The sequence below is a fragment of the Gallus gallus genome, chromosome 3 (genome assembly GCF_016699485.2).
Source record: "Gallus gallus isolate bGalGal1 chromosome 3, bGalGal1.mat.broiler.GRCg7b, whole genome shotgun sequence".
Taxonomy (NCBI): Eukaryota; Metazoa; Chordata; class Aves; order Galliformes; family Phasianidae; genus Gallus; species Gallus gallus.
The window spans coordinates 78078369-78106088 of NC_052534.1; the positions used below are offsets into that span (position 1 = coordinate 78078369).

The 27720-nt window shown below is 38.6% G+C and overlaps 1 long non-coding RNA gene across 1 annotated transcript; it reads left to right on the forward strand.

Moving 5' to 3' along the window:
* Positions 1-665: 665 nt before the first annotated feature.
* On the forward strand, positions 666-27536 carry LOC112532207. Its single transcript, XR_005858395.1, has 3 exons — positions 666-749; positions 2085-2399; positions 19366-27536. It is a non-coding gene; the product is annotated as an uncharacterized LOC112532207 (long non-coding RNA).
* The last annotated feature ends 184 nt before the right edge of the window (positions 27537-27720 follow it).

Here is a 27720-nt window from a genome sequence, read left to right on the forward strand (position 1 = left end):
CAGTTTAGTTGTCTTTAAGTAATCTCAAGATTGTCTGCAAGAATTCTATTCTTCTGCATTCCTTTTAATTTGTTTTTAACAAGCTTCTTCATTTTTATGTTCTCTTTTTTAAAATTAAATCTGTTTCATTCTTGCAAAGAATGCTAAATTTGAATATATAGTAGTCATAATTACAGAGCAAGTCTTCAAAAGTAACCTTGAAAACCACATCTCATCCACTCAAGATTGAGCCAAATTGCTCCTTCGCTTGTGGGTTTTCTGACTAGTAAGTTTAACAAGCAGTCATTCATGATATTTAAAACTACACCATTCCTCAGTATGACATTTCTTCCGGCTACATGGTTATAATTGAATTTTCTCATTCTTATTTTCTGTTCTGCTCTGACAACTTCTTTGATCTCTTTCTAAAGCAGATTAAAGCGCCTCTACTATTCTCTCTGAGTAGTAATACTAAATTTCCTACTAAAGCAAGACGATTAGAAATACACAAATTCTTATATTCTTTCTGGATGCAGTTAAATTGTTTACTGTGTTCCCCTCATTTAACATTTTTACCCTAGCTTCCTCACTGAACTTTATTTTCTCCCATTCTCTCATTCACACAGCATTACGATATCACTTTTGTTAGTCAACCTACCTTACATTCCTGTCTTATTTCAGTCAGGTAGTCACAAGTGCAATGCTGGTGCACGACCTAGGGCTGTTGAGGGCGACGTCTTTCATCAACACTCTGGTCACAGTCAGACAAGGTAAGACTATGACAGAGGGCCAGTCAGGAATAGCAGGGGACAGGACTGCCTACAAGATTACCCACAATGTACTATGGGGTCAGATCCTGAAGTTAGCTGAATCTCAAGGTGTAAGGATAGAGGGTGAAGATCATTGTCCCGAGGGAAGCTGGTTGGGGCAATTAAAGTCTCTTGGTGCACTCAAAACCATGACAGGTTGTACTCTGGCATCACTACTGCAGAGTTTAACTTTCTTCTACATATTTTGCCTATAATCTCTTTCAAAACCCGAATTCATTGTTTAGTTTTGTTTTCCAGACTTCTAACATATGTACAAAAACACATACATCCCTGGCCTTGGAGGGTTACCCATGGAGTCTGGGAGAGTCTCTCCTGGGACTTTCACTGTAAAAAAAAAAATAATAAAAAAAAAAAAATATATATATATACACCTTTTCTAGAACACTTAAATATATATATATATACCATATATATATATATATAGTGAGCACTCAGATGAAAAAGTTTTTGGTAATAGAATAAAATATTAATTGTAGCATGAAGGACAGTCGACTATGAAGAGCTGAAAACAAACCCTGTGAAACTGGGCAGTAAAATGACATGAAATTCAATGTAGATAAATTAAAAATGCTGCACATCTGCAGAAGAAATGATCCTAATTTCTCATGTAGAATGATGGGCTCTGGGATGACCATTAATACTCAGAAGTGAGATTTTGGTACTGTGATTAATAGTTCCATGGAAACGTCAAATCTCTGCTTAGAAGTGGTCAAAAAGAAAAAGCAAAGCTCAAGTTTTACTTCCTCAAAATGGAAATTACAGATCAAAATATAAAATTATATAACACCTCCTTATAAATCTTTGCTTTGCTTTGCTGGCATGTTGGTTGGTGCTTGCCTGGGCATGCCATTATTAATCAACTTATAGACAAGGATTATGCTGGTCTGTATTGATTCACAACAAGCAACAAGAAGCAAAAGCAAGAAAATCCCAGCAATGTATGCATGATTTCAAACACCACAGTGTTTAGAAACAATAAAAAAGTCAGACTGTAGTTGAACTCAGAGGCTCTGCCTAACCTAGTAAATTAAAGAGGACCAGCATTTAAGCAGTTGATTCTGATCATCCAAGTTGTTTAAAGCTATCATACTCTCTCAGGCAGTTTTTTGACATACTGCTCTCTGAGAAGGTGCTTTAGTCTGTTCCTAGCTGGGTGATATGTATGCCACCACATTTTATACAGAAAGAACATCTAGTTATATGGACAAGATCTGTGTTGTAACCTGTGATCTTCAGGATCAAAGAATGGTTTGTGATCTGTTTTTTTTTTCCTAGCAGGTAACCTTACCATCCAACCATAGACACAAAAGCAGCCCATGAACATAGATAAAATGAGCCTGAAGATATTTTATGATCCTGAGGCAATGCAGCATATGCGGCACCAAGCTGCTTAACTGCTCCTTTTGTTTCCCCAGTCTGGATGGTGCATCCCAAATGCTGTCTGGGAAAGAACTCTTGCCTGTCCTTGTTCTGAGCAATGCCAGATATTGTCTAGAGGCATGCCAAAACTGTGCTAGGATTTGTGCTAACAGTTTAAGAGCATGGATACTCATGGGAGCTGGAGTCTGGCCCTACTACAGCATTGCCGAGGTAAGGTCTGGTGGCCCTAGGGGTGATGTGGGTTTCTGGGCTTTGGAGTCATGGAAGGGTTGGTCGAGGACGGGAAGGGCTGATGGTGCTCTCAGGGTCCTGAGAGAGGAGTGGGTGCCTATTATCCTTTGGGTACAAGCTCAACAAGTGTGAACAATGTATGAGGCCTCCTGCCTTTTCCGCAAAGCCCTTTACCAACTTCAGTGGCTGTGGGTTTCCAGGAGAAGGCAGCTATTGTAGTTCAAAGGAGATGTAGCAAATACCATTTTCATCATTCTGTTCTAATTAATACCACAAGCACCCAGTACTAAATAATCTTCATGATGCAGGTGCCAGCAGAAAAGAGTTGATTTTTCCCTCTGATACCATCATACGCTTTTAGCATTTTCAGTTCCTCTAACAGCTGGGTCATCCTTTCGAAAGGAGATATGGCGAGTCCCTGCTACAAAGCCAAAACCTTGGGGAATGGACACCTACTGATTCCACTGGTGTTCCAAATTTGCCACAACTACTCTCATTTTATTCTACTTTCACTAGCCTTTTGAAGCAAGTGACAGTACTTTCTCAGTCAGTCGCATGACCTTAGACCAGAGAAAAGGATTTACAGCTAAGAAAGTAATATACTTCAGTACACCTACATTGAGATTTGAATATCTGCTGCCCTTTTGTATGCGATGACTGCCATTTATTTGCTTTACTGATAACCAAAAAACCTTCAACTTTGGCCTCCTCCATTCCCTATTGATTTCTTTGTCGCAATCAAGGTGGCCTGGGTCAATGTGCAATACCTACTAAAATCCTTAATATCTTTCAGTTCAGTACCTCTATATCTTCCAGTGGACAGAAGGCTATACTTTTTACCTGCAGATCGTTGTTACATTTGTTATATTCATAAACGCAAAGGCAACAAATCTTCCATAAAAGTTCCTGTATCACTTTGATTTTTCCGTATCAACACTTAAGACATCAATAGCACTTTGAGAAGAGATGAACTCAAAATAGGAAGTTAGTGGAACTCAGAGGTTTAGCAAGTGCTCATAGTCCTTTGGATCTATTAACTCTGAATTAATGAATAATCTAGATAATTAAGAAAAAAAAAGCCAACAAAACACTCTTCCTTAATCATTGACAAGGGGTACAGTCTGATATGATTTTTAGAGGAATATCAACTGTCTAATACATTCCAGTTAGTGAGAAAATAGTCTTCACTTGATTTATATAAACCAAGTTTTGTATTGCAAACTGTCCGTTTGTTTGATAAAAAATATTCTCATTTAGGCATTAGAGAAATCTTAGCTACTTTCTCATAACATTACATATCAGAAAAGCAACTCCAGTGTAGTTAACGGGACTGAGGTTGTGTAAAATGTAATAGGTTTTTCTCTGTATTTTAGGAAGTGTTTTTGAAAAATGATTATAGGTTCCCTCTCTGCTGTTTCTGAAATGTTAATAACTTTAAATGCTCAAGCATAAACTTATTTTCTCAAATAATATATTGGACTGTTATATCCTCAGATCCATGTTTATGATCTGACTTGTAATGAGAGATGCCCCAGTTATTTGCTTGCTAACTTCTCACTGACCATTTGTTCCTCCTTGAATCACACTCTGCTGAATAACCAGAGAAGCAATGCCTTTGAACTTGTGTTGGACAAATATACCACAGAGATGAATCTTCCTTTCATATAGATGTTATAGTTCACCTTACACGTCTCAACTCATTGAGTATTGGATTGGGTTCACTAAAATATATAAATTATATTAACATTATTTTAAAGCAGCCTATTTAAAAGAACTGTGGTGAAATTCTCATAGCATTTTCACTTGCTGACAGCTACAAATGAATTGTATTGTTTCTTCCTTTCCATAAGTGGCTTTGATTTTTCCTAGGAGTTCAAGGAAATTAGTCTGCTGCTGCTGTCACAGAGCTGGTTCTGTTCTCACAACACTTCAATCTCATACTTTCCTCATACCTCATATCTGATACTTTCCTCTATGCCTAAGAAGAACTGTGAGTGCCATACAAAGACTGCCTAGGTTACCAGGGGGGAAGGTTATAGACTAGTACTGCAATTTTAAATACAAAGTGTGAGACAAAAATGAAGCAAAGAGACCCCAAAATAGTTTTCTGCTGTGGTAACTTGACAGGGTATAGGATTCTTTAATATAGAGTCCATAGTAAACTTTTCTAGAAATTCTTTCTTATGACTCATCATGTTGAGGTCAATATTTTACAGTAATAAGCATTAAGACGGCACCAGATTGTGTGGGCAGAGTTAAATTTGGGTTAAAAAATGAGTAGTGAACCATATAATTGCATAGAGACGAGGTCCACTGCACGTTGGGGAAGGTTTAGTCAGATCTCCTGAAATGCAGTCATTTAGAATGTTCTGCTTCTTTCCCTTCCTCCCTTCCCCTTTCCTACAAGACTACTTAACTGCAAAGAGAGATTTTCACCCACATATTTACAAGGCTGAAGTCATGAGTGTTCATTGGTAAAGATATACTGAACTTCCCATGTATGTGGTAGCCAGCTCCTCTGGCATTTGTTTTTGATCACGGATTGGAAGACTGAATTCTGAAGTGACAGGGAGCTGAATGTTAATGTCTTGGCTGCAGATGAAACTGCCTGGTGGCATCACAATGTGTAACAGTTGAAATTTCCTGATATAGCTAGATGCTAGACATGCGGCTGAGTACTGTGGCTTAGCAAGTTATCACCATCAGAAGTGAACAGAGGCTAGCAAACTGGCAGGGTTGATGTTGTGTTTTGAAAACATTAATTCACTGACAGCAATAGTTACTTCTGCCGTTGTTTGCCTGGCTCTGGGTAATTGCTAGTTGGGATGGTTCCACCTATGCTCATTGTGTGTTTGGTTTCAAGATGAGCATTAAAGTTTAAATCACTGACCTTGGCTCCAAATTAGAGGATGATTTTTTAAAATGTTCTCTCACTCCCCCACCCATTTAGCAAACTCTTTGACCCCTGGGGGTTTGATTTCCCTGAAATGCAGAGATAAATCTAGCATTTTTCCTGATGGTACATTTATACATTGTTTTAATATGATTTAACCAAAACTCTGACAGCTTTTTCCTTCTTTCTCACTTCAAATTTTGCCTTGTGGTCTTTCAGTGGAAAAAAACAAAACATTTGTTAAAAGCATTAGAAAATAAGTGTTTGTTTTTCTTTTTTAAACTCTGACACAAGTCTCAATCAGCATTACATTATCTCCCTTAACTCCCCAGGCTAATGATAAAGAACTGCTCCCCTCTCCCCCTGAAGTTTCTCTCTTCCCTCTGAAACGATTTGTTTTGTACTTCTGTGAACTTTGAACACTGATATATTATAAAATTAAGCAGATTACAGTGATTTGAAGTTTCCTGAGAGACAGCAGTAACCATATCTCCTGAAAGTTTCCCGTTGTAGGCAGTGTGAAGGTATCAAAGGTAGCAGTTCTACTGAACCGAAATGAACTGTCTGGGGTTTGTAAACTTGCAGGCTCTCATATCAACCCTGTAGTGTTCCTCTACACCTATTTCTTAATGCGTGAATCACTTGCCATTTATAAACTTGCATGTACAAATAGCTCTGTTTCCTTTTAATGGTCTTCCTTGTGTGTGTTTTTTTTTTGTTTTTTTTTTTTTCTGTTTTCTGTTTGTTTGTTTTTGTCTGTTTCTCAGTGATTAGAATGGAACAAATCTGATAAAGCATTACTGTTTGATCTACTGCCTCTTTTGCTGCCAAACCTTTAACTAGAGCAACTTAGGGCAGTTTGACTTCTACCAGTAAAGCTATGCTACTTTCTGTTAACTTAATATCTACTCTTGATCATATTGTCAGGCTCGTTCCTTACTTCTCCACCTTTAGTTGCTCTTATCTCAACATAACATAGAAAGGAAGTTGTGGCTGTGGCAGACGTCTTGAAGAGTTCTCATCTAAGAGACAATTATTACCACTCATGTTTTCAGCAGTACTCGATACTAAAAAAGGAATACTTAGTAGACATTTATTAATGGCAAACGTTACTGCCAAGAAGTGACGTAAGCTCTTCATTCTGTGGACTGTACTTCATCTTCTGTCTAGCCATGGAGCTATTTAGCATGCACAGGAAAAATATTATTTAATATTTAAATTTAATTCTTCTCTAATGAAATGCTAAATTTAATGTTCTTATCTGTTAAACATGCCAAGAGCTTATTATTCCTTGTCAAATGAGTTCAGTGGTATCGTTCTGTAAAAATCATAGAATCCTTAGAGTTGGAAGGGACCTCTGAAGGCCATCTAGTCCAACTCCCCTGTAATGAACAGGGACACCGCAGCTTGATCAGGTTGCCCAGGGCTTGATCCAGCCTCCCCTTGAAAGTCTCCAGGGATAGGGTATCCACCATATCTCTGGGCAACCTGTTCCAGTGCCTCACCACCCCCACTGTAAAAGATTTTACCTTATATCTTACCTAAACTTACCCTCTTTGAGCTAGAAGCCATTTCCCATTGTTCAATCACCAGACCCTGCTAAAGAGTCTTTCCCCTTCTTTCCTGTAGCTCCCCTTTAGATACTGAAACGCCGCTATCAGGTCACCTCACAGCCTTCTCTTCTCCAGGCTGAACAGCCCCACTTCTCTCAGTCTTCCCTTGAAGGAAACTTGTTCCGTTCTATAAACCATTTTTGCAGCCCTCCTCTGGACATGCTCCAACAGGTCCATGTCTCTCCTGTCCTGAGGATTCCACACCTGGACACAGCACTCCAGGTGAGACCTGGAGTAGAAAATTAAGGAAAAAGGGTAAAAAACTAAGGAGAATGTGTAGAAAATTATGCTCTACAATAAGGTCCAGGCAAGACTTTTTTACTGGCTTTGTTATCTAATATTTAATCCTTTGCTTTGCTTCTTTTTAGCTGTCTAGTCTCTCTAGAGACTAGTAGTAAACTAGGTGTAGTTTTAAAACTGATGTCCAAAAAAAGACAAATAGGTACTATTGCTACAGTTCTACAGTCATAAGTGATAGCATATAGGTTATGCCACACATCTACTGGAAGATGCTGCCTACAGAGATGGTTATGGGAAATAGGCAAGGTGAAGTTCAAATGTGAGATGCATTGTACTAAGCTCTGCATAAAGAAATGTGGTGCAAAAATAGTCTGGCAACAGCAACAAAAAAGTAGTTCATAAAAAGCCTGGAGCTGAGTAACTGATACTGTTGCAAAAATGGCAACCCTTACTTTAGGCTGGATTAATTTTAGATTGGATGTCAACTGTCAGCCCAAGGAGAGTATTATTCTCTTCTGCTTGTAACTGCCTAAACCTCATTTGGAAGACTTTTGGCTACTGTCCTCTTTGAATTGGAGGGACAATTTGGATAACTTAAAGAAAGAAAAACATAATTTGAAGAATGACACATGATGAAAAATGAATGAATTAGTTTTAGGAGTGAGGTGCTGGCATGGGTTTTCTGTTTGGAAGCAGCTATTTATGTTGCTAATTAACAATGATGGATTTTTTGCCGTAGCTGCTGGAGAAGATGTATAATTTAATCTGCAGCAAGAGTTTAAGTGGATAGTAGGAATTACTTCTTTCTAACTGTTGTACAGACACACCATCATTTCAGAGGATTTCTAATGATCAGATTGGGTGAATATCCCTGAAGATTGTTCAAAGTGCACTTGATCATGTATCTATCTTTGGGCAGGATTAGAATAAATAGATAAAGTCTGTGTTTTCTTCAGTCACTCTCAGATATTTTTGCATAAGCACATGAAAGGCTGTATTATGTAGAAAGCTGAACTTCTTGCCTTGCTACTAATATTCAGCATTCTCTCCTATGCAGAAATCCTTCTGTCTGATGCTCATTTCTGAGCTACATCCTAAATTAATGTTTCCAAATGTGCCAGGTTTGGTGAAGTAAACCTTGCTTTCACTTTGCATCTGATTTTGTTTGTCCCAGTGTCAGCATGGTGACAGTCAGGTTTAGAGAATGAAGAACAGGCAATAATGTACTGAGATATTTTTGTAATACTTCAACTTTTGTGGAAAGTGATTTTGCAAAATGTTGGTCTTAACAGATTTGTAGGAAAATGGCTCTAAAATGCTGCCTTTCCCATTCATTCTCTGTAGTTTTTGAATCTGTTCAGGAAGGTACAGATGCATTCTATCATTTCTTACTCTTGTTATTCCTCCAGTGATAACCCCTGCCAAGAGAAAATTAATGAAGATATGCCTCTTTGCTTTTGTAATTCTTCCCAGTAAAGCCCAAATGTGATTTTCTAACAACAAGGCAAAGCTGTTCTCTCACCCTTTTATGTGACAGTTTGTGCTGGGACAACCTTTTCTACCCAAATCTGCAAATCAAGCCCTGGAGCACTTCATTTGACTTTGTTGCTCTGTGGCCTTACTGTGTTTCAGAAAAATATTCAAGTGCTTCCCACCACTGCCTGTTGCTTTGCTCCAGTAGCATAACTAGAAGTGGAGCTGGCATGACCTGCAGTGTAGGGTAGTGTGAGAGACTGCAATTGTCAACTGCAGTTTTTTTCCTAGATTCATGGTAATGCATATGATGTCATTCTTTTAAACCAACCAGCTCACAGACATCTAGTTGCCACACATATTTTGCGTTATGTACTTGGTACAGTGGTGAAATAGTAAAGTACGTATACCTGGATCTAATAGCAGCAAGGGGGTAGTTAACACTTCTAGCAACCAGATAAGCAAAGCATAGGTAAGTTTTGGCATGCTGATGATTCAGAGGAATCTGTTCTGGTCCAGCCTTAAGCAATTCCTATATTAAATATCTGTAAAGTACTTATCTGTCCAGTGGACTACAAAAAGAATGAGCTCATTTCATATCTATCTTAAGTCCAGCAAAGCTCAAAAATTGTCAGCAGGAGTAAGCCTGATATCTTGCAACAACCATAATGTGTAGTGTCTTCCTTGCACACTAAAGCAGTATTTTTATTTTCATTTGAAAATAATTAAAGTCACACTGAAATGACTCAGCAACTGAAAACAGCTGATACAAAACAATAACTCATCACAATTAAGTACAAAGATAACTAGTTTTCTCCTCTGTGTCTTACTTTTGCTGTGCATGGGCTTAACAAACACAAGGATGTGGAGCATAACAGCTCATTCTCAGCTGTGGTCCTTGCAGAACAAGGACACTGCAAGTGAGTCATGGTAGCAATGCAGCAGAAGCATCAACATGGAACTGAATTTTCTCTGCTTTGTAGGTTTAATTTTCAGTTTCCCCTCACCTGTCTTTTTTCCTTCCGCCACTTAAATAAGTATATATTCACTAATGGTTGGAATGCCCTTGCTTGTTGTACTTCATATTTGCAGTTTACAAACTACAAGTATCTCTATCTATTCATTTCCATTTGCTACTTATCTTTTTGTCATTGTTGTTTTTCTTTGAAAAAGTAGAAACCAAATGACAGTAGAAAGAGACATACTTGAACAGATTGAAGAGACTCACCAGGTCTTACTGCAAGGCTCCCCTTAAGTGGGTTGAGCCCTGCCTCCATATATATCATGACACTATAGTCAATAATAACAATTTTTTAGAGGAATGAATCTGGGTAAATAGGAACAAATAGACAACATCACAAAGTGATAACACCCTTCTCGCAGCTGATAGCGGTGAGCCTAGTAGGTATTTGCTGCAGGTTAATTGACCCTGAAATATGTTAATATGTTTATCAAGGATAAAGTTTCCCTTATCTCCCATTAGTTCTATATTTCTCCTCCCACATTATGCAACTGATCTTGAGGATAATGATGCTTAGTCACATAGCCTGGTGTTATTCAAGATATTTAAAGATTCTTGTAGATAATCTTCAGAAATTTACTCTGCACCCTTATTCATGTATCACAGTATTTGCTTTGCTAAAACTTGGGTCTCGTAGGAGTCAGAAAACAATTTCACATGACCTACTGTGATTCTTTGGACTCTACTTTCACTTCACTTCTACATCTGCTCTAAATGTATCACGATTTCATAATCCATTCACTTCCATTGATTATGTTCTAATGTGTGAAGACATTTGGGACACAGAAGTAAACCTATAAAAGAGATGGAACAAGGTCTGGAGGAGACCATACATTGTTTGTAAAAGAGCTCCATTTTGGAACTCTCCAGTCAGAAAACAGAACTACACTTCTCTTAGTGGAAGGCTTTCAGCTTGCCTCTCAATCCTTCTGGTACAGACTGTGGATAACCTGTCTGACACTACTTGCCTCTAATCTTCTGAAGTGGGAGTGAGCTCTCCACAACTCCTTCATTTGAAACAGCATTTCCAAATGCCTGGAAATCGTGAGTACTTTTAACATGTCTTCTGAGAAATTGCCTGTGACCAGTGTTTTTGCCTGAGTTTGGAGTGGCTGCTTTTTGCACCTGAGTGTATTCAGTTCTCTTATGGCCATATTGTTCCTAAGCACACAATGGTGCATGTGTACAGCAGAGAATTAGATTGACAGTGGTCGGTTATTCTCAGTCTAGGTGGTGTCAGCCATTGCATGTGCTCGATCCTCTGACTCACTCTAGCTGGGGAACGTAACTACTCTTATCCATGCCATAAAATGACCCACAAGAACATCCTAACACTTTTACAAAAGAGGCTTTGGTGGGAACATTCCTTGAAAAGTTTGGGGTAAAGTAAGAATATTCTTCTCTTTTATTTTTTATCTGTGAAAAGTATTCACAGCATGGAAAACTGTCTGGGCCATGGACAGAAATACCTTGCTGAGCAATGTGGGAGTCCATTAATGCTAGGATTAGTGGGAGTTTGTATCCCTGAGGTGGCTACTGTTCAGCAAGCTTGGAGCATTTTCTTCACTCAGTTGTTTTGACTCAGGAGAGAAATCATGCTTAGAAACTGAATGCACTACATACGTAAATCAATGCGTGGGACTGAGAGCAGCAGAGGTGGTGGCAGGTTGAAGTTTGACTAATCGAGTCAGTCAGGTTAATCTGTTCTAAAGCAGCAGGGTTCAAGCCAGAGGAGGATCTACTGTTGATGCAGACTGTCATGCTGAGATTAATACAAACCAAATTCAGGGGAAAAAAGACAAGTTTTCTAGTGTACTACCTGGTGTTTACACAGTTTCAGCTTCTACTACAGCTGCATTATTCCCATTTCCAGGTTTGAATAATTTTTTGTAAGAGATTTGACGAGTACAGTTGGAAAAGGCACAAGGTATCAGCTTATTACGGTTAATTCCAATTGTTTGAAACCTGGGAAAATTTGTCTGCTCATGAAAATGGCTCTGCTGCTTCTATATAGTGTTACTGATTTGGCTTGTTTTGATATTGATATCCCTATCCTGTACTACTTCTATATCTATAAAAATTGAAAAGTTCACAGAATAGTAAAGAAAGATGTGATACTAAAACTAATTTTAAGATAGATTCAGTTCTGAGTGTGAAGTCTCATAGTGTAGGAATTCTCTAAGACTGTTGTGAATTGTGTGCATCTGCCAAAACCTACCCAAACAGTCTCACCCACGCTAGGAAGACACTCCAAGTTTTTCATAGTTCACTGCAAAGACTATACTTCTTTAAGCAGACAAAATGACCTTTCCTGGATTAAGATAATAGGCATCAAGAGTACCTATACAATTTAACAGGTGTCTGTTTTTAGGACATTAATATTATATGAAGAAAGACATCTTGCCTGTAAATAGTTTTGGGTTGTTTGTTTGTTTGTTTGTTTTTTGAAAAAAAAAAAAAGTGAAATGGTAAAGTTCAGCATGCCTTTTCAAAAAAAAAAAAAAAACAAACAACAATAACAACAAAAACATATTGAGGTATAAAATTCAAAATAAAAATGAAAAAATGCTGAATCGTTCTGAAGTTTCAGTACTATGGAAGAGTGTTTAATTCCTGAAACGCCCTTGGACAAAGTACCCTATACTTTTAAAGTTAAGTACACTCACTGCAGTGGGAACAGAGAAAGTGTTCCTATATGTATTTTTCTTTGAACTATGCCCTCAACTGTGCTGAAAACACAATATATGTTTCTGGTAGGGCAACTACTCCATTTCACATTTCTGGGTAAATCAGTACCCAAGACCAATGGCAAAAGCTAGTGATCTTGTAGATGAAGAAAACGCCCTGTAATTTGCTACTGGCATCACAACTCTTGGGATTTTAATCTTTATTTAAGAAATATATGTATTTAAACACAGGATCTTCATAAAAAATGTTCAGACCACATGTAGACAAACACTGACTAGACAATTTACCACATCCTATGTAATTCACAACTCTAAAAAGAAATTTAGCCTTCTCTTTCTCTCTCCTTTTTTTTTTTTTTTTCCTGGTATATTTTTCCAAAAATGCTTTGCTTCCTGTTTTGGCAGCAATGAGTTTTTTTGGACATGAGTCTGGACATACTGTGTGATTTGAAGGGAACAGGTATATTCCACATCTCCAGACAGAAAATCTATTGATTACCTAGTTAGTGTAACTGTTGGAAGGCACAGGCTGAACAGCACTACTCAGTAAGTGAATGCATGGTTGGCTGTGCAGGGGAATCTGACTTTTTGGATAGGAGTTTGCTGTTAGATTATATTAGTTTAAAAAATAGCAAAATCTGCTGAAGAAAGCATGGGGGTGACTCTCTGGGGCCATTGTGCCTGAAGGCTAATGTTTTCAGTTTGATTCCAGTGTGTATTCCAGCAGAGACACATACTTTGTGCTTTCCCTTGGAGTCTTCATGTGTTTTATCAAATGACTGCTTAATTTAAAAAAGAAAACCAACAAAACACAGTCTCTTGGAGCAAGGTTTGGAACCCAAGTTTTCCTATTTCCCAGAGAGTGCCCTAAATGGTTTGGCTGGAAAGTAACATTCTTGGCCTACTAAATCTTGAATTCCTTTATGAAGGTGGAACAGCTCCAGTAGAAAGTACTAAATGCACCGCAGTTTCTTCTGCCTCATATAGTCTGTACATCTGCCTGCTAAAGAGTTGTCCCAGACAGTGAGGGAGGAGGGCTAACTCCTTTAGGCTGAACAGACCATAGGACCCAGGGTTCTCAAGTCTTGTGTGTCATAGTTTCTAGTCACAGAGCTGTTGGTTAGAAAAAAGCACGGATCTGTGAGTTAAAAAAATATAAACAAAAAAAAAATAACCCCAACATGGCTGTCCTGTTGTGCTTTAACAGGAAGGCATAATTGTGCTTCCTCTTTGTAAAAAAGCTCAAACACAGGCTGCTGAGGGCCTTTTGCAAGCACACTCAGCCTGCAAAACAAACAGGAGGAGGTGGAAGATTGCGCGCAGTCGCTGATCAGTGATATCTCTGGCATTACAGAGTTACAGTGGGATAGCTCTCAAGATTGCAGAGCTGCTGTGGGTGAACGCAGGCTAGCTGGGAGGCAGGTGCAGGACATTAAGTGTGAGGATGTACCTTATGCAAAGGAGCAGCTCAAGTGTATGGAACTCTGTGGTGGAAAAAAGGAATGTGCATGGGCTTGTTCAAGGAACTACCCTAAGTAAGATCATGTGAGGGGCTGTTCTAAAAAGCAAAGTATGAGTGTCCAACCTTATGGCTTGCCTGGGCCACACTGAGTGAAGATGAATTGAGAGCTGCATTTATGAAGGTTGTCCCAGAAATAATGTCTCCCAGTTATTTTCATGGAACAACAACCAATACAAAGAGCACAAAAACACCATCTAGTAGGACAAATTCTCAGCTACAAAACACTCTTTCAACACAGTCATCACCATTAGCTCTGCATTTTCACCGGCGATGAACAAGAGCCTGCATGCTGCACTCACAGCTACCTGCAGCCACTGTCAGCACTACTGAAATTCACTTCCCACCACCTCACATCCACTGTTTGGTCTCCATAAACGTTCCACAAGCATTGATGAATTTCAGTGGCTGCAATTTTTCCTGTGTGAAGGAATTCAATTCCATGCCTTTGCTCCATTCGCACTTCTGTGTCAGACGCCATTTTGTCAGACTGCCCTTCTGTTGCTAGCTGTCTCATGACAACAAAACGTAATGGAATATTGATGGGAAGGATCAACTTCTACTGCCATACCGCCAGCATCCACCCTAGACATTGTGGGCCAACATAACAAAATAGGAGGCATTACTTTCACAGCAGCCCTCATAAAATATATAATATAGTGAATGTACATGAGTAACAAAACATATTATTATTTTTTAAATTAAAACATATAAAAAAGAGAGTGACAAAACCATAAAACTAGTGGGATATTTGAACTTGTTTTTGTGAAACTAATGCATCAAGCTAGTTCGATGGGAGTAGCTGCAAGTCTTAGTGAGCTCTCAAGCAGCTCATCAGAGTTTTCTGATGAAATTTGACTCTTCCTGTGCTTCATCCTTGAAACTAGCTGTTCACAAATTTGTGTACTGCCAGAAACAATGACATGAATAAGGCGGATTGTGAAGTGAGAGGTATTTTTCTCTGGAAAGCCAGGGCTTATAAAAATCCAGTAAAGAGTCATGATCAAATTTTGCATTGGAACTCTATACATTCAATTTGAAAATTTACAACTAATGTATTTTGACTGAAAATGGAGTCACAAATAAACCAAAAATATGGAAATATGGATTGTGTGTGGACTACAGTGTGGGTGAAAACTGGTTTGTTTTTGCTCTTGAAGTGTTCTGATTAGTCATTCTAAATCCAGCTTGTTACTGAGTACTGGTGACTTTTCTAAGGGTTGTACGTGGGACAGATAATATTTAGAATCCTCATCAATGACTTGGGCAATGGGACTTAAAGTTCACAAAGTTTACAGATGACACTGAACTGTGTTTTAAAGGCTGTGAGTCAAAGCTAATGCATAGCAGGACCTTTGCAGTTTAGAAGTACAACCAGATGACCTCCAGAGGCCCATGCAGTCATACGCTAATCTACGACTCTCTTCCATTTCAGCAACCAGGATCCCAACACGGAGAGGATATGAAATAAGAGCAAGAACCACCTCACATCACTGAGATGTGATTTATTTGCTTCTGTGAGGCCTGCATTTGTCCAAATGACAATCTAATATGATATTGAGGGAGCAGTGCAATTGATTTACAGAAAAGGATAATAATAAAAACATTTTTACAACTACTATTTTTGTATATACTATTAACTTATTTGATACAGAAAAAAAAATATCTCAAAATCTATGTATATATCCAGGATATAAAGAGAGGCAATTCAAGAATGATCTGACCAATTTTGAAATATGTTCTTTTTTAAATGCTATGAATAGATCATACTTAGATGCTCACAAATTATGTTAGTTTGAAAGGGGATCAAACATAAGATAGCAAAAGATGCTTAATAAAAATGCAAATGAATAGTTGGCTATTTAATGACAGGATATTGCAATGTGGATAGCATTGACTATTCATTGAAATTAATGCTCATGGCCATGTGAGTATTATCAAACTTTAGCAAATAATCTTTATAGCTTCTGAAACAGGCTCATTTTAGAAGATCATTATGCCTTAGCGGTTAAATGAAAATGAGATAGTAGCTACATAATGGCAAGTATCATTGAATTAACTTTTAAAATAAACTTTCTAGATGCTTAATACTAACACTGGGCTGAGAGAAATGGAGCTGTGAAGAATTTCATTAACATAGGAATGCTCAATGTTTCATTTGATTTTAATGGAAAGTTTATGAAAGACTGCTATTAAGGCTGGGTGGAGGAGAAGATCACTATCGTTCTTCTACAAGTATAACCAAAGGGCTTAATTTTCATTAACTCTTGAATTGTTCCTTTATCTTCTCTTGCTTCTTAACAGCATGTGTTTGTCAAAAATAATAGATTGAAACTGGAGGACAGGTGGGTTTTAAATAGCAATGATTTTGTTTTTAAAAACAAAACTCTATTCATTTTTATGAAGGGAATAAATTAATTTCTGAGTGGTAATTTTATTACACCACAAGAAGTATGCATGCCACTCCTACCAAGACAGTTGAGTGTATCTTGAAGTTTTGTCTGTTGTCTAGGATGTGGAGAGTTGGCCACTGGCAACTATTCAGAACCATTTAAGGGAAAGATTTGCTCATATGTCTTGAATTTGGAAATGGTGGTTTTTGGACATCTCATTCATTAATGTTGTGAGTGATGACTCAAGACTCACCAAACTTGTATTTCCCACATTTACTGAATTGTGCATTGTGTACTTTTTTTAATGACTGTGCCAGATTTCAGGGAGACGTCTGCATGGAGTGTTCTAGGCACAACTTTTTCCATGCTTCAAAAAAAGTAAAAATAAAATTTAAAAGGCATTTTTGTCCACTGATGTAAAAAAAAACATTACAAAGAAAAGCAGTTATTTAGCATGAGCAAACTGTAGAAATGCAAAGACGAAATGAGAGAGGGAGCTGTACTGACTTGAGTTTCACCCATCCAAAAAGCTGGAAAGTTTAGATGCCTCAAAGGTGAACTGTGGTAGCTCAAGTCCTGCCTTGGACTGCAGCATATATGGTGTAGCAAGGGATTGCTGTTGGGCAGATGTGTGAGCTGGAGAATGTGGAAAAGATTTTCTAATAATGTAAATAAGCAGCTGAAATAACAACATCTATTATATTTGATAGCAAGTAAACATTTTGAGCAATAGGTTTTTTTATGCTCTGTTAATACTGTTTGAAAGTACGTGCTCCCTACTTCACCTGCTTTAGATAGGGAACTCTTCAGTCCTTACTGGGTTTGAATCCCCTTATCCTCTTCCAGAGCTAGTCTACAGGCCACGTTTCCTTAAAAAAAAAAACCCAAATATACAGAGTTGCTGTGTGCTTTGTGATTAACATGCAGCCTTATGAGACAAAAAACTGTATTCATTTGCAGTAATTTGTATTGTGAGACTACACTGCATAACTTGCGGAGTTTGTAATGCCTTGCCCTTCTTCGTGGGCCTTTGCATTTCTTTTGACATTTCTGCCTTCAATAGCTTTTCTTTTCCAGAGGACTAACAACACTGTCACAGAACACTCTTTTAAGACTAAGATAGACTTCTGCTCAAAGAACAATATTCAAAGAACAAATAAAGCCCAAAATAATTAGAAAACAATTTTTGAGATTTAGTACCCTGGATATTAAAGCTTTCAGAAAAAAAGGATCACTTATATCAGCTGAAAAGTCCTCTGAACTCACCATTTGTAGCTGTTCACTTAGATATATTTTGTCTGTAAAGTGTCAGGTATAACTATGGGGATGAATAAGGAGAATAACTTCTATAATATGTCTTCTCCTGGATATCTAAACTGTAAATATTGAATATAAATGTAAATGTTAGATACATTACAAACCTTAGATAAACAGAATCAAGACTCTCCTCTACAGTCCCAACATAGCCTAAATATAGATATATATATATGCAGTAAAACTGGATTTAAGGAGGTGTTTTTCACACTCTTTAGCTATGAACAAAAATAGGCAAACTGCATTTATTTGTAAATGCCCTTGCACTGAATGTAGCTGCTGGGATGCAGTATTGTCACTTATCATATGAGAAACCAGGATAATTGGGTGCATCTTGTGTTGCAGACAACTGAACACATGCTCATGGGAATGACTTACAACTTACAAGAATGGAGGCTCTTTAGCTACAGTTACAGAATACATCATTTGAATTTCTGTGTGAAATTCACAGTGTCCAACCATTAATAAATCAGTTTGCTTTTCCATTTGCTTCCAAATAACCTTCAGTGAGGTCATCCATATGGAGATCAACAACATCTTTTCTTGCAAGTATGTTCCTCTGTTGTTGCAATGGGAATTACAAGATGAGTTATCCCTGAAAGGCAACTCAAACATAGTATTTTTTCTTTATTCTCCAATGAACTATGTGTTGGAAGAATTCTCAGCAGGAGCCAGAATTGAATAGTAAATTATATTTTTTCCTTTATGAGATGTATATGCTGGTCATGTGCTGGGGAAGGACTTGGGATTTTTAAAAGAACATTTGCAATATTATACTGCAAAGTTTCAGAAGAGTCCATTAAGTAAATTGGGAATTTTATATATGGAAGAAGCATTGTGTTCAAGGCTTCAGAGCTTACTATGATTAGAGTGTTCTTTGTGGGAGATTTGTGAAAATTTCTTTGTCCTGGGCATCTGCCAAACTTAAGGCTTTAATGCTCTGAGAGTCTGAGTCACAGAAGCAGACTGACTGCTCACACAGCATGTTGACTTGCCAGGAGGTGGGTGAGGGAGGTAGTAGGCAGGTTAGAAAGGAGAGGGACATGAACATAAATCTCATCATTCTGTAGTAAACATTTTGCTCCATGGCTCTTTCATGGCTTCAGGTTTTTGATCAAATCAAAATTTGATTTATCAAATTTGCCAAGAAAAACAGAATACTTTAGAGATATGATCCTTTTCCTTTTTCAGGCTGATGACAAAAGAACATGTAAGTTCTTGGTATAAAAATGCTAGAAAAAATAAGGATAAACCTGGTACTGAACATGGATAGTTAAATATAGCATCAGTCCATGATAACTGTCATTTGAAATGAGTAGTTTGTGGTCAGAAAATAACTTCTTTCGATTCTTTAATTTGCTAGAAATCTCCCCATAGTGGGTCTCTGTATAACTGCTTTAAGCTTGCTGAAGATAGGCTAACTTTTCTGCATCATGTTTTATAGATCCTGACTGTACAAGATTAGTGTTTCCTCCTGAAAGTCATTAGATAAGGAGAAACTGTATACATACTAGGAAATGACAGCATTTATGAGAACTAGTTAACCAAATCAGATTGTTGGAAACAAATATTCAAACTTATCAGATACAGTGTGTGAAGTGCCTACTACATGCATGCTTGAATGTTTTTTGGAGGGCCATGTAAGAACCTAGTGGGTTTTGATAGTGTAGACAAAAGCTGCTGAAAATTGGGATATGGCTACAGGATTATGACCAAACATTGGATCCTGAAGTTATTCAAGACAAGAGAAAGGATTGGAATGCATCCACATTTGGTATTTTAACATTCACAGATACTGCTTTTCATCTGGGAGATGAGGACTAAAGCCCTGAGGATCTACTTCATCAGACTCCCATCAGCCGTAACTGAAGATACCTGTACTTTGAGTGAGTTGAGAATAAAGATGCACATTAGCCTAAACTGCTTTCAGTGCTGGGCTTACCCTGTCTCTCTATATAATTTGTGACCCCTCAGTGATAACTTTCTGCTTTTTTTTTTTTTTTTTTTTTTGGTCCTCTATATGCTTGTCTTCAGTGTACAATAACTACATGAATTTCAGACATAGCCTAGCTTTCTATCAACCTAAATTGTCCTACATGAGATTCTGGGTGTTTCTAGTCCCATGTACAGTTTCAGATGTGGATGTATGCAAGTGTGTAGGATGGCACTGATTTGTGGCTGCTGATTCTCCTGTACATAATAAACAACTGAGATAGTATTGACATAGGAAAGAGAGTTTATGTCTGCAAATGAGTTTCTATGATGCTCCTTGTGATCTCTCATGGAGGAAGATATGAGACCATTAACATTATAAATCTTGACCTCATCCAGAATGCAGGCTAGAGATCCAGGCTACTTCCATATCTGCTCCATAAGTAAGTATGTACAGACATGGGAATAAAACAACATTAGATATAATAGGTTTTTTTTTTTTTTTTTTTTTTTTAATTTTGGAGAGAGGGGGTTAATCTAGGCTAGAGGGTGATGTCCAGAAACAGCTAGGGAATGAGCACAAGTACTAGGCATCAGAGCAGTAGCTGTTAATTTGCTTTCTGGTTTTCCTCCAGCTACCTCTCCTAGACTATCTAAACATGGTTGAGGTGACAATATACTATAGAGACTTTCCAAAGTTTCCAAAGTTCAGTATCAGCAAAGCTGCAGTAAATCTGTTTTCCCATACAGTTCTCCACCTGTATCCTAAAAGCCTGTCACAATCAAACACTCTTGCAGGCCATGCAAAACAATAACCGTGGCACTTCCATCTCAGATACTTTGAAAGGAGAGAAGAGGAAGAATGATAAATCTCTCTTAAGAAGTCACAGACCAGCACTCTAGCTCCATATAGCTTTATAATCCCAGCAGAGCTATGAGTAACGTGCTATAGTGCATTGTGACTGTTGGGCCTTACTACCAGACTTCATCAACCACAGGAATCCCCCTATCAGCCACAGATGCCTGCTGCTGCTTCCTTAGTCCCTGATGAGGGACAGCACAGAGAAAACACTGGGATAGCTCTTGGACTACTGTGGGAAATAACCTTTCAGCTGTTAATGGTACAGAAGTTGCTTTGCCACTGATGAAACCAATGTCCTTAAACAAGTCACATTTGCTGTTCATGACACCTGTGTTATCCACAGACGTCCTTTCTGGGGAGTAAGACCCTGGGGAGGCTGTAGAAGAAGAGCTGCTGGGATAAAATTGTGTTCTTCTCTGCTGATTTTAATATTCCAGAGCCTGTTTGTGCTGGCTAGATGCCTTTCCATGTGTTTTGCACTTGAAGGAGAGAGAGGCCTCCAAAAAACCCCTCAAAGCCCACAAGTTGTCATAATCTTTTTAATACTCCTGAACTGTAATGTTTGCTTCTTTGCCTGTCTGCTTGCTGCCATAAAAACAACAGCAACAACAACAAAACAACAGCAACAACAAAATAGGCATTTGTTATCATGACATTATTTCCTGTTGAGCTAGAAGCTTGAAGATAGCCTGACATGAGGTTAAATAGCAATAAATAAGGTTATGGAAGGTTATGCGGTATTTCAGAGTTGAGGAAAGGCAGTGATGTTCACAGATGTTATTTATTTTATAGCATTTTATCTATATAGTGCGGAGAATCAAATAAAGTAGAGCAAAAAGAACTTACTAGTTAAATAGAAAATTATATCTACCAAACCATCTGTTTCTATACTGCTATAAATGAGTTGCAGTGAGTCTGGAGGAATCTGTTCTTTAGTGAGGCAATGAAGCAATTCAGGCTTTTACTTTAGAAGATGAAGAATTGGGGACATATTGCTTCAGTCTTCCTCAAGGTGCTACCAGCCTGCCTTCACCTCAAGGTAAATTTTCATTATTCCCATTTCATTTTTGGAGACTTTATGGATGAAATGCTGCATTGCCCCTCTCTGAATCACACATAATTGCAGCTGATCAGCATAAATATGCATGAGTTCATTCTATTTCAGTACGGAATTTTTAGGTTGAAGCCTGCACATTACGGTTTTTGATGGAACAAGAAAAAGAGAGAAAGGATGGAAACAAAATGGAGGGAGAAGGCTTAAAACTTCCCTTAAATACTATCATAGGATGTAGATTTATTTGAAGGTTCTATAGACAACAAAGAGAACATTTATTTCCACAGTACTTTTTAGACTTTAAATATTGCCCTAAGGCAGGAAAGGAAATTATTTTTCCTTTTGATAGTATTTGAGGTAAATTTTTATATCTTTTCTAAGTGTCTTTATTTCTTATTTTACCTTTGTAAGGATGATATTTCCACCTCTCAGGCTCTTCAGGCTTTTTATTTGTCCACTGTGTGAGAATGCCCCAGCTTGGAGAGCATCCATCGACACTGGAACAATGGCATTTTAAAGGAAGCTTTTTTCCCAGTGAAAAGAATGTAGACACAAGCAGTAGATTTTGCAGTTTATCATATAAATCAGATGAAAGCCTTTCTTCCAGGAACATGAAAGGCAGAAGAGAGGCTAAAATATGTATATGTATGTGTGTGTACTTGTATGTGAACATAAACGTTACATATGTACAAATATAAATACACACAATACATATATTGAAGGTCTATTCCTCCTTTCATTGGAGTGAGGGAAATTTTCTCATGGATTTCATTTTGTACAAAAGAGGCACTGTTACAGCAACTTAAAAAAATACTGAAACCTTGACTGAAGTTCTTAAACATCTGATAAGCCTATTGAATTCATGGGGCTTCTTCACATGCTTAGAGTTTGGCGTGTGTGTAAATACTTTGCTGCAACAGGGTCACAAGACCTCAGCTCAGCTCTTGTTAAACTCAGTGGAAAGATTCTTTTTGATTTTAAGAGCAGTTGGATGGATTTGCAGTCCGTCTTCTCTATGCTAATGCAGAGCGAGCCAGTCTTAATGCAGGAACATGTGGTATACGTTAAAAGTCGTAGAGGTTGTGAGCAGTAGCAACTTTCCACTGACAACATTTATCTGGATTGATTAAAAAGATATGACTTAAAATGAGTTCCTCGATGGGTGGTTCCAGACAGTGCAGTGCAGAGTTGGGCCTGGCGGGAGGGTGCCAGGGAGCCTGGGAGGATGGCTGAAGGTCATCATTTGGATTTAACGGGGAGGCAGCTGTGCTGTCACACCCCGTGTACACCTGGGAGCGTGGGGGGAGCTCCTGCTGTGTGGAGCTGGCGGCAGCTGGGAAGGAAGAGCAGCATTCATCCATCTTGGAGACTGGGACTTGGCACTCATTGAGGCCAGATTTCTGGGGAAGAAATAACATGCTGAGAGTTGCTGCAGCAAATGTAAAACAATCCTGTTTTGACACGTTGACATGAAGCTGGCTGAAAAAGTTTTGTTTACACTTGTCTTAAGTTACCTTGAACAAATTATTCTGCTCTAAATTTCTACTGTTCCAGAGCTGATGGGCGTCAGCAGAAGAAATGTAACAAAGAGGTGCATCCCTGAGAGATAGGATGCATGCACCTTTCGTACTGAGAGAGCTGGGTGGGCTGCAGAGAAGTGAGGCTATACCATTCCACCTTACAATTCCAGCTCCTGGAATGTTACTTCCAGGCATTTCCTTGGCAAGAAAAACTGGAGGCAAATGGGCTGGCTCAGTAAAAAATGATAAAAAATGAAGGTAACTGATAACTTTGTTGGGAGATATAATTACTTATGGCATTTTCAGGAAATGCATTGCAAGGAGTCCCAGATGCGTAATCTAAGGAGATAAAAGGAGATAATCAAGCACTGGAACCGCCTGGATATTTTCATCAATATGGGGGAACAAAGCGAGGAAAAATCATTTTGTTTTGACCCATTCTATTGGCAATGACAGAAGTAAGAAACAGGGATATTTAGTCTGGCTGATGTGGAGAATATCTGTTCCAACTGATTTAATGCCATAAGTTATTAAGTAGGAATGAATGGCAAACCCCTCACTGTATTGCGTTCAAAGTGAGACTTAGAAACAGTGAAAAATAGAATGCAGAGGTAGACAAAGAACAAGAAATGAACCAAAGTAATCTAAAGATGGTTGATAAACATATTTCATTATGGAATCATCTAAGTTTCAGTGAGTTAATTGAGGTAAATTTTAGATATCTTTCTCTTTACACAGGTTGAAATTCAGCCTTAGGTGTTTCTTAATTCTCAGACGTGTATGGCATTCATTCAGGATACTAATTTCGCTCATCCTATCCATACAGGACTGCAGTTCTCTTTAGGAAAAAAAAAAAAAAAAAAAGTCTTCTCTTTCTCTGATCAATAAGCACTCTTTTCTACTGACTTTTCATTTATGAGAATGTTCTTGGTCTTCTACCCTGCCCTTTCCATAATTTCATCACTCAAGTACTTCAGCTATTTCTCAGTGTTTTATGACAGCCTAGCTCAAAAAATATAAGTTAGTTTCCTCGACAATCTTCCTAAACATTTTGTTTCAAAAGATACAATAACATATAATTTGATTCTTTTTTAGTTTAAGACTGAAAATGTTCCCTCCATGCAAGTTTGGGAACATAGGAAGGTCAAAAGACAAATGAATATTGCTCTCCCTTTCCTCCCAGCAATCTTGTAAAACAGAAAACCTAACCAAAATGAGCCCAAATCAGAATCACGGAAGACCTGGCACCAAGGGCATCTGCTCCTTGCCTACATGCTCACCCCTACCCAACCTCTTCTATCTGTCATGAACTGCCAGTACCAAGAATCAGCATCCAACTTTTGCCCCCATTTGGTGCTCCTTCCAGCCTGCTCCTATTTATAGCTCAAGAGTCCCTATTGTTCCATTTCCTAATTATTTCAAGTTTCAGTTAGGTTAACTGAAACAATAAAAGGTATCTGGAAGACTAACAAACTCAGATGGCAATGTTTGCTTAATTACTGTGGTAAAATTATGGTGTTTATTTTGTTACTCAACTAGAAATGATAGGCTGTTTAAAGTTTAGAAATTTGGTTGATAAGTGGGAAGATAAAAGTAATAGTATTGCTTGCTACAGCGGGTAATCTAAAACTGTGTGGACTGAAGAACAGCTATGCTACATAATTGTGCTGGGTTGGAGGAGTCCAGCACTTTTATTACCCAGATGTGATAAAGCAATGAGGTCCAGTTTCACTTTGAGAGAGGCAGACTTGGTTTCTCCCATCCTTTTTCTCCTGGGTGGATATGTTACACATTTACATAAACGTCTTATACCAAAACTGCTGCAGGTAAATAAATCTCCATAAGGCACTGTGAAGATGGCAGCAGAGTTTGTCCACTTCATGCAATAGAAGCAAACAAGGGAACACTGGACTTATCCAAAATGAGGCATAGAGACCAGTGCAAAAGGTGGGGTTGGAAACCTTTAGCCTTGGATCCACAGCCTGTGCACGTTCGGCAAGGGAAGTTTTCTTGTTGGATGCTGTATGTATGCTTAACCTTGTCAAGTGCTTGCTATTCCTATCATACTTTTAGTTACTAGTATTTAAACAATTGGTATTTGAGTTTTGTGAACATGTGCCCTTTTGACAATGGCAAAATGATGTCTAGCTTCACTGTATATAAATAAGCTTCATTCTTCTAGTGCAAAGTGCTAGTAAACTGGGTGTGGGGCTGTCTAGCTTTTTGATAATGACACCGCTGGCAAATCTGACTACCCTGAGAAGAATAACAAGCCCAATCTCAAAGTTTCTCCTGATGTTTCTGAAATCCCCAGGTGGGTTTATTTATGTTTATAATGTCTAGCTCTCTCAAGGGAATGCTGATTAGTGTGCTGCTACTGAGCTAGGGTCAGCAGGTTTAGAGCTAGGCTATTCAGCAAGGTTCAAGCTCTTGCAGCATTGCTCTACAAGGCAGATGGAGGCTCAATGCTGTGAGCAGAGTTATCTCTTACTCCCTCCACCTTGCTCTGTATCCTCACACTTTGGCAAAATTTCCTGGGGATAAATACAGACGAGGAAAAAAAAAAAAGTATATTCTGATCAGTGTTATTAGGAGTGACAAAAGTGAGATAAGAAAGTTATTTATGCTGATTGATGTAGAGCCAACATACTCTTGGCAAAAATCCTTCAAGTCTGCCCCTAGGACAGCAGGGAAGCTATATGCTGGCTAGTGAACTAATGAAAGCAATCAAACCCACCTGTACACGGGAGGAGATACAACAGAGGGCTTGAGAAGCCACACTATGATCTGCTAAGGCACTTCATTATGCATTTGTGTTAATGGGGCCTTTTCATTTCCCTGCAGTGCAGCTGACTTCTTTGAGGAAAGGTGAACAGTTATGCTACACAGGCACTGAACAAGAAAGGAGCTCCAGCTCCTGGATTAGGAGAAAGGGGAGCGGGGTGGTGGGGAGATCAGAAAACAGGTAGGGGAAAGGTCCATTTTCAGATAAGCATGTTGAAAGGTTGAAAACAGGGAGAAGTCTGCTTTTCTGCTCGGTTTACTTATTGATAGGGACTCAGTTCTTGGCTGGTTCTGCTTCTTGGATGCATCTGTTTAGAATTTGTAGAGCTTTGTACTCTGCTTTTGAAAATTATAACATCAAGTGGAGAAAATGGTAAACTATTACAATGCTTGCAGGAGACAACATCTGTTACTAGTATCTTATATAATCTTTTATCCAATTCTGTCATCAGGAGTCCTCAGGATTGCTTCAGTGTTGTCAACATGCATGCACACTCATGCACAAGAAAATGCCTATCTAGTTATCTATCTATCATTACAGAACAGTTCTCTTCATGTTACTGACATTTGGGAGGAATCATGACATGATTTCTCATTCTTCTAATAATAAATCTCACTTTACAAGAAGAAATGTATGTCAAGGACCTTTCTGGTTCAACACCATTGAAATTCCTTATCTCCTCTGGAACTAAACTTGTTGAGAGATGTGAAAAATAACAGGAAGGGATTCTAGAGATACACTGTTCAGAAGAGGCAGGCAAAGAAGAGTGTACTCCCTCTGATAAGTGAGAAGGGAGAACAGGCTACAGAAGGCATGGCAAAGGCTGAGGTACACAACAAATTCTTTGCCTTGTCTTCACTGATTTCCCACGTCTCTCACATCCTTGAACATCTAGATGTAGGCTGGGAGAACAAAATCCCACCCACTGTAAAAGCAGAGCAAGTCTGTGACTGCCTAATGAGGCTGAATGTGTACAAATCCATTGGACCAGATGATATGAACCCCAGGATCCTGAAGGAACTGGCTGATGTGGTTGCTGAGCCACTCTCCATCATATCTGAAAAATCACAGCTGTTAGGTGAAGTTCCCAGTGAGTGGAAAAAGGGAAACATTTGCTTCCCATTCTCAAGAAAGGGAGAAAGCAAGATCAGGAAAGTGCAAATTGGAGAGTCTCACTTTTGTGCCTGGGAGAATCACGGAGCAGATCCTCCTGGAAGCTGTTTAAGGCACATGTGAGATGAGGAGGTGATCCAAGACAGCCAGAATGGCTTCATCAAGAACAGATCATGCCTGACCAATGATGGCATTGGTGGACAAAGGAAGAGCAACTGATGTAATCTACCTGGAATTCTGCAAGGCCTTTGACATGATCCCATGCCACATCCTCATCTCTAAATTGGGTAGATATGCATTTGAAGGGGACACTGTTTGGTGGGTAAAGAATTGGTTGAATGGTGGCAGCCAGAGTGTTGTGGTAAGTGACTCTATGTCCAGGTGGAGGTTGGTCATAAGAGGTGTCCTGCAGGGTTCCGTAGTGATAGGACAAGGCGGAATGTCTTTAAACTAAAAGAGAGGAAATTTAGATTCGATATTAGGAATAAACTCTTTACTCAGAGGTGGTAAGGTGCTGGCACAGCTGCCCAGAGAAGCTGTGGATGCCCCATGTCTGGAGGTGCACAAGGCCAGATTGGATGGGGCCCTGGGCAGCCTGAGCTGGTGGGAGGCAGCCCTGCCCACGGCAGAGAGGTTGGATCTATGTGATTTTTAAGGTCTCTTCCAACTCAGGCTGTTCTATGATTCTATGATTCCATGATTCTGTGCTGATTTTCTGTTCTAAAAATAGTCTTAAATTGTCAGAAAATCGTGATTCCCTTTATTACAATTGCCCACATGCACTTATGAGTTTTCAACCTTTTTTCCTCTTTTGTTTTTACTTCATGACATCACAAGACTGACCCTGGATAGTCAAATTTTTCTGTGTTGTTTTTTTCACA